Source organism: Strix uralensis, chromosome 7, assembly GCF_047716275.1.
Source record: "Strix uralensis isolate ZFMK-TIS-50842 chromosome 7, bStrUra1, whole genome shotgun sequence".
NCBI classification, from domain to species: Eukaryota; Metazoa; Chordata; class Aves; order Strigiformes; family Strigidae; genus Strix; species Strix uralensis.
In genome coordinates, this window is record NC_133978.1 from 36379201 (window position 1) to 36385799 (window position 6599).

The window sequence follows — 6599 nt, forward strand, 5'->3', positions numbered from 1 at the left end:
TATGGGCAAAATGCTGAACTGTTAGCCAAGTATGTTTTTCACATGAATTTAAACAGAAAGTGATCTGTTAATATACATTCTGTAATGGGCAAACCTAGCCTCATATGATGTGACATTTTAAGGTAACAGTAAAAAATAAGACTAGATGCCACATTGCAAACTGTATTCTGACCAGAAAACACGAGGCATTTTAATCCCCAAGAATACATGCATAAAAATTATAGACTGTTCAGAGTATCATAGGTTCAATACATAAGACCAGGTTTCAAACTTCATGAACATTCATCTTCATATTCCCGACAGGTTGGCAAACACAACTTTCAAGTTTTTCCTTCCAAATCAGCCAACGCTGAAATGCACACAGAGTATCATGAACCTAGAGGGGCTCATTTTTTAAAAAGTCTAAACATTTTAGCTCCTATGTTTTCGCAGTTTAAACACAACTGTGGTTAAGCCTACTCCTTCTGGACAAAGCAACATGATTTGATGTTGTTAAGATCTATTATTTTGTTTCAGTTCAAAGCCAAGAGTCACTTTTCAGTTATATTAACAGTAAGCCAGAAAGACATTTTTAGTTTCAAATCAAGTTTTGCAAGAGTCTTAGCTAAATGCATTTACTACCTGAAGATTCACAGATACCAGAGTAAAAGAGCAGATAATAAAACGTGGTTTTAATCTTTTAATAAGAGACACACAGAGAAAATACAAACATATCCTTCCTGTATGGTACACAGCATAAAACAGCTTTGAAGAGAATTCTGGTAGAAAACTGTACTCTATTTCAGGCTTGCCTAAATAAATCAGGGGAATTTGTCCAGCACCCCTCACTTTGAACTCAGAGAAAGCTCTGACTCACTCCTTTGTAATACTTTCTAGTGTAAGGAGGCTCACAGGGTCAACTTTTATCCCTAATCTTGTGGAACATTCCTCAATACATCCAACTCCAGCAGCTTTATGCATGCCAAAACACAGACTGAAAAACTCTTAACAGTGAAATTTAAACATGCAGAAACTGAATTACAGGCCAAGTAATTCCTGTAGTGCTCTTACTTTGTATTAGTTATAACTAGACCTCTTCATAAATTGCACTGAGAAAAAGACTAAGTGCTTCAAAGCTTGCAATTTAAGGGGCTGAATTTTTTTTTAAAAAAAGGTTTATGTTCTTCTTTGCATCTGACAGTGAAGAAGTAAAAATGTTTCATTAGCTTAGTATTAAATGCATATTTAAGTTTGAAAAAAACCTTACTAGCTGCTAAACTAACCTTCTGAGTTTTTTCAACTTTGTTCTATACAGAATAAAGGTGAAGGAATTTTATTTTCCTTTTATATTGCCTTTAAATTGAAAAAAAAAAAAAAAGACAAACATTATAATTTTTTTACCCTCCAGGGTACCTGCAGGATTTAAAAGCAGCTTTCATAAAATAAAATAGCACCATGAATTAAAACTTCAGATGAGGAAATATGGTTTTCAATAACCAATTTTACAGCAGTAAAAAACTTCACTAGGTAAAACAATATTCATATATTCAGCTACAAATGAATTAAGAAATCATCATCAAAACCTCAAAAGCATTCTAAGCCCCTCTGGATTATATGAGTTAGGACTGGTGGGGGGGTGTGCAGTAAAGAAGTCTCAGTTTTTTGAATTATGTCCAGTCTGGCATGAACCTGAAGATTAAAAAAAAAAAGTACTTAACATATGCTTTCAACATCCATCTGTAAATATTAAAACAGAGTACAGAAATCAAAGATTTTTGCAATACAGGGGAACATTAAAAATGATACCTGAGGTCAGTGCGTGTTTCTGCTAAAAACCAGATGCAAATGCAACAGATTGACTCCTTGCGCATGAAAAGCAAGTATAACGCTGTTGGCTAGAAACATACATAATTAAAGTGAGAAACACAGCAAAACAGGGTACAAAAAATGAGATACATAGCCTTAGCAATAAGTGAATCACAACCCACAATTTAATTATCCATGTGTATTTTCTACAATGAAAATAGTTATGAAGGAATGCCTGTTTCTACAGCCTTAGTAAACTAAGATTTAGACATACTTGGATACTTCTAAGACGGCATCTTGCCCTTCTTTTATTTAGAAGTCAGACAGACAAAAAAGACTCTGGAAATACCTTCCAGTAAGATTTTGCTGTAGAAGCATTTCAATGAAACGTCAGTTTTCTAACCTATGCAGCTTGTCAGACACTTGTTGCTAGATGCTGTGACCCTGTAAAATGTATTTAAAGCATAATATTGCATACCTTGCCAAACTTCCATGTAACCATCTTGGAGGACAGGTTTCTTAAAAGACCATAAAGCAAAAAGATGCTGGAAGGAATGCTCTCAGAAGTCAACGTGAACACATCATCACCTTGTATACTGGCCTTAAATCTCCTTCAAAATACAACACATATTCAGAAATCTGTGGTGATCCTCTGACCTCAGGTACTGACCACTTCAAAATATATTAGCAACAGATATGAACAGCTGTTACACTTCTAGAACAAGGTCTTGTTATATGCATACTGCAAGTTTATAGTAATTTGCTCACTTCTGAAAATGCCCCTTTTAAGCGATTTAAGAGACATTTCATGGACTTTCGTGTCTTTATTCCATGAAGTACATAAATCCAAGTAGGAGGCAAGATTCATCTAGGAATAGTATGCTAGAAACATTCATATTTCATTTTTCTTAGTGTCTGAAATTAGGCATGTTTTTAGATAATTAGTCACAAATACAACAGAAAGTTCTCCTACAAAACCACAGCATATACCTGCAAGTGAAAGAAGCCCCAATTCACACTAAGATAGCAAGAGTTCAGAAAACAATGTCAGACCTCAGCCTTCTCTGAACATTTTGAAATATACAGGACATTTATTCTCTACAGAACACAAGGCTTTGCACTTAAAAAGCAGCAAGCAGCAAGGCATAAATGTTTCCAGCATCTGGCTGTACAACAGTGATCCAGTACAGCTACTGTGGCACGTAACAGCAGCTCCAAGAGGCGGGTTCCATCTTTACGGTTAAAGGTGTATTCGTGTAGCCTCGTTGTGCTTTCAGGTCCAAGTAAAACTCATGTAGAAACAGTTTTACAAAGGTATATTGCAAAATTAAAGGGTCCTTTTGAATAACTAAGAGGGTTGTTTTCCCCACAGTCAGTACCTGAGTTGGAAGATTGGAACTAAGCAATAAATTGTACCAATTGGTCTTTTGCATCATGCCTGATAACCCAACGTTAAAGGCAACAAATTATTTGTGGAATGAAAAAGATCTGCTTCATTGGAAGGACCAAAGAAACCACAATGAGCACTCTTCATGGAACAGCACCCCAGCAATACTTCTCCATTTACTGAGGGTCAAAGAACTAGCTACCCAAATGGAGGACAGTGGCTTTTCATCGTCACCTGTGACATTTAGACTGCTACAGAGCTGGCTCTAGAGGAAGTCATTTTCCATCTAGGAAATGTAAGCATTATGCAGTGTTTCACGTGGTAGACTTGTGATTCTTATTCAGTTCCGACCCACCCCTGCTTCAGAAATTATACATTTAAAGAACAGGAATACATTCAACAAGCAGCTGTGCATATCCCAAACTACTTCAACTATACAAACTAAAGGGTCAATACAAGCAAACAATAGAATGCCAAGATAAGAGGTCTAAATTAAGCAAATTCAGACACTTAAAGCAATCCACAAGTTTTCTTTATTTGTTCAGTCAACTTCAGTATTCTAGCTTGGCTGTTTACTGTGCATCTATTTTCTCAGGAACCAAAAAGAAAATGGCCAAAGCTTATGTGTTTTCTGTGTTTGTAATTTTCAAGCAACATTATTTTAAGCAAGGAGATAAAGCAAGTTTGTGTCTGAACGGTCACAATCCTTTGAATACTGCCGTGGTATCTGTGTAGGCCTGTCAGGATTTCAAATGTGTTTGACAATATGACTTGGCACTGATGCTGCTGCATCACGCACGCTAGTCTGGCACGCGTACCACCTATTCTCATCATTTTTTCCTTTCCTCCTCCTCCCTTCCCTGCAAGCGACTGGGAAAAACAGCTGGTGAGTATCCGGGATCAGCAAGAACCTGGGTTCTTGCAAAGAATAGTGACTGATCCCTTGTTTTCAAAGGGAAATATTCAAATGCTATCAACCCGACGCTACAGAAAAGTCAGCTGACACCGAATTCCCTGACACAACTTCATTAAGTGTTTTTCTTCTAAACAAAAAAATACTGTCTATGCAACTCTGATGCCTTATTGACAGCTTGAATACTAACTAAAGCAATGTTTCTTCCCACAGACGATCAGGAACATTTTAATAACCAAGAAGATTCAGATCAGCTTTAATCAAAGCATGAATGGCTGTATTTAAGCAACAGTAACTTGTATTCAAATAATCATTACTTATGTCAAATTAACTTTGAGTCATTACCCTTTAAATATCAGTGAGCAGAGCATGTCATTCACATCCATGATCTATCTAGATCAGCATACATCCCCAAAAAGATGACAGAATCAGTGTGCACTCATCAGCAAAGTCCTGTATCTTTTTAAAGTAAAACATTCAGTAAACATTTCAGCATTTCCTTTGAAGTGATGGTAAGGGTGGTGGTGAGGGGGGGATTTTAACCATGTGATACTGAAAAACACAAATATCTTAATTTTTTTTTTTTCCAAACTATTAACTGGATTCACAGAAGTTGGCTGAAATAAAACATAACAAAGACTCTCCCAGCAGCTATTGCCTCGCAGTTGCCTTTTTATGAACAGTAACATTATTACATAGTGAAACCCTTAAATCTATCAATGTTGAACAGGTACCATATATGATCAGAACAAATAAAATTCTCAGTTTCAAAAGAACAACCTCCTTTTGCTACTACAGCAGCAATCCAGATCCCAAACTGTATCTACATGTGAAGATTCAAGCTGGAACAAGGCAGTTTGCTACAAACCCCATTCATTTTTTGGAAGTATACTGAATAAAAGATTGCCTGTATCTTGCAATGTAAAGAACAGTGCAACAAAGTCTTTTATTGCTGACCAGGAAACAGTTCCACGTGATGAAAACAAAGACTCGTGCCCTTGTTCAAAAACAATCAGATAATTAAGAAGTAGCAGACACTAATCATGTCCATACAGTTTAAGTCTGCTTCCTTGTGTACAAACACAAGAAAAACAAATCACTAATTTTCTGCAAAACCAAACCTTATTCACTGTGAGACTTTTTCGGCGAGTGAAATGAAGAAAATTGTTTTAATACAGCCAATAGCTGTCTCATGACATTATCTAAGTAAGGAAGAAGGTTCTGCAGGAAGAATACATCTGAAAACTGTTAACAAATATACACAAGGAGGCAGGACTGATGAAAAGCTACATGTAACCTTAGATTTACAGCCTTACTACTGCATCTCTGCAAAATACAAAATGTTTTTTTATGAAAAATTTTAAATAAAACATCTTTTACACGATTGCAAGTGCATAGTTTACAAGTTCAGCCTTGTATGCCTGTTGTCAGTTTTACAGCAAAGAGGGACAATGTTTTGACAGATGACAATACAGGATAAGCCCTTTATCACGTTTCACTTTTATTGAACACTTTCTGCAAATGCAGATTACAACCTTGCTTCAGGTTGCACGCATCAACTTAAGCCATGATAAATCAATACTTTTTGAAACCCAAATCCTAGCGGTAAGGGGTTCAGTAGTGGTTGATTTCTGTAGTTATAGAAATTACAACAGTGTAACAGTCACTCATAAAAGCAGTATGGTGCAAGAGGCTCTTTGGTGCCAAAAAATTGTCAGTGATGCATTTATGAACGCTACTGAATAGAAAGCAATCCAAATTACAACTCTTCCTCGCAGTGCTATAGAAACATTAAAGGACACTGGAGACTCCCATACCTTGAGCAGTCTGCGAAGAAATATCACCATTAAAGAAAAGCTGTATAAAAATCAATGACAAAAGACTTAAATGAGAAATTATATCCTATCTTTTGTCCTGAAATACAGGTCAGGTACGGCCCAGCTCTACAGCAGGCATGTTAAATAATCAGATTTAAGGTCATCTACACATTGAGATCTGAATGATCACTGCCTTCATCTCACACCCACTTATATGGGCATTTATGTGGCAAAGTACTTGCATCATCTAAATCTTCAGTAGCGCCTAAAGAACATACTGCTTACATACCAGCATGCACGCAGAACAAAGTCATATGTCAAACACCTAGAATTATGTAGAAAACCCCAGATCTCAAGTGAAGTCTAAGAAATCCTAAAGTAACTTGCAATTCATATATGTACCCTTTGTTGTTTGTTTTTTTTTTTTTTTTAAACCGGGTATGACAAAAATGCAGACTTACTTTTTTTCCAAACTACAATGTATAGGCCGATCCTCGCGTAGATATACACATATATACAAAATTTATAGAAAAACAAAAGCCCTGTAGACAAGATTCCTAACTTGAGCGGAAAAACACTACGTATACCATAAAGGAGAAATACCATAAAGGAGAAACGGAGATAAAGGGCCAATTCTGTCATCGCAAGCACTTATGGTTCCACGCTAACTTCAGTCATTATTGCATGCATTAGGTGC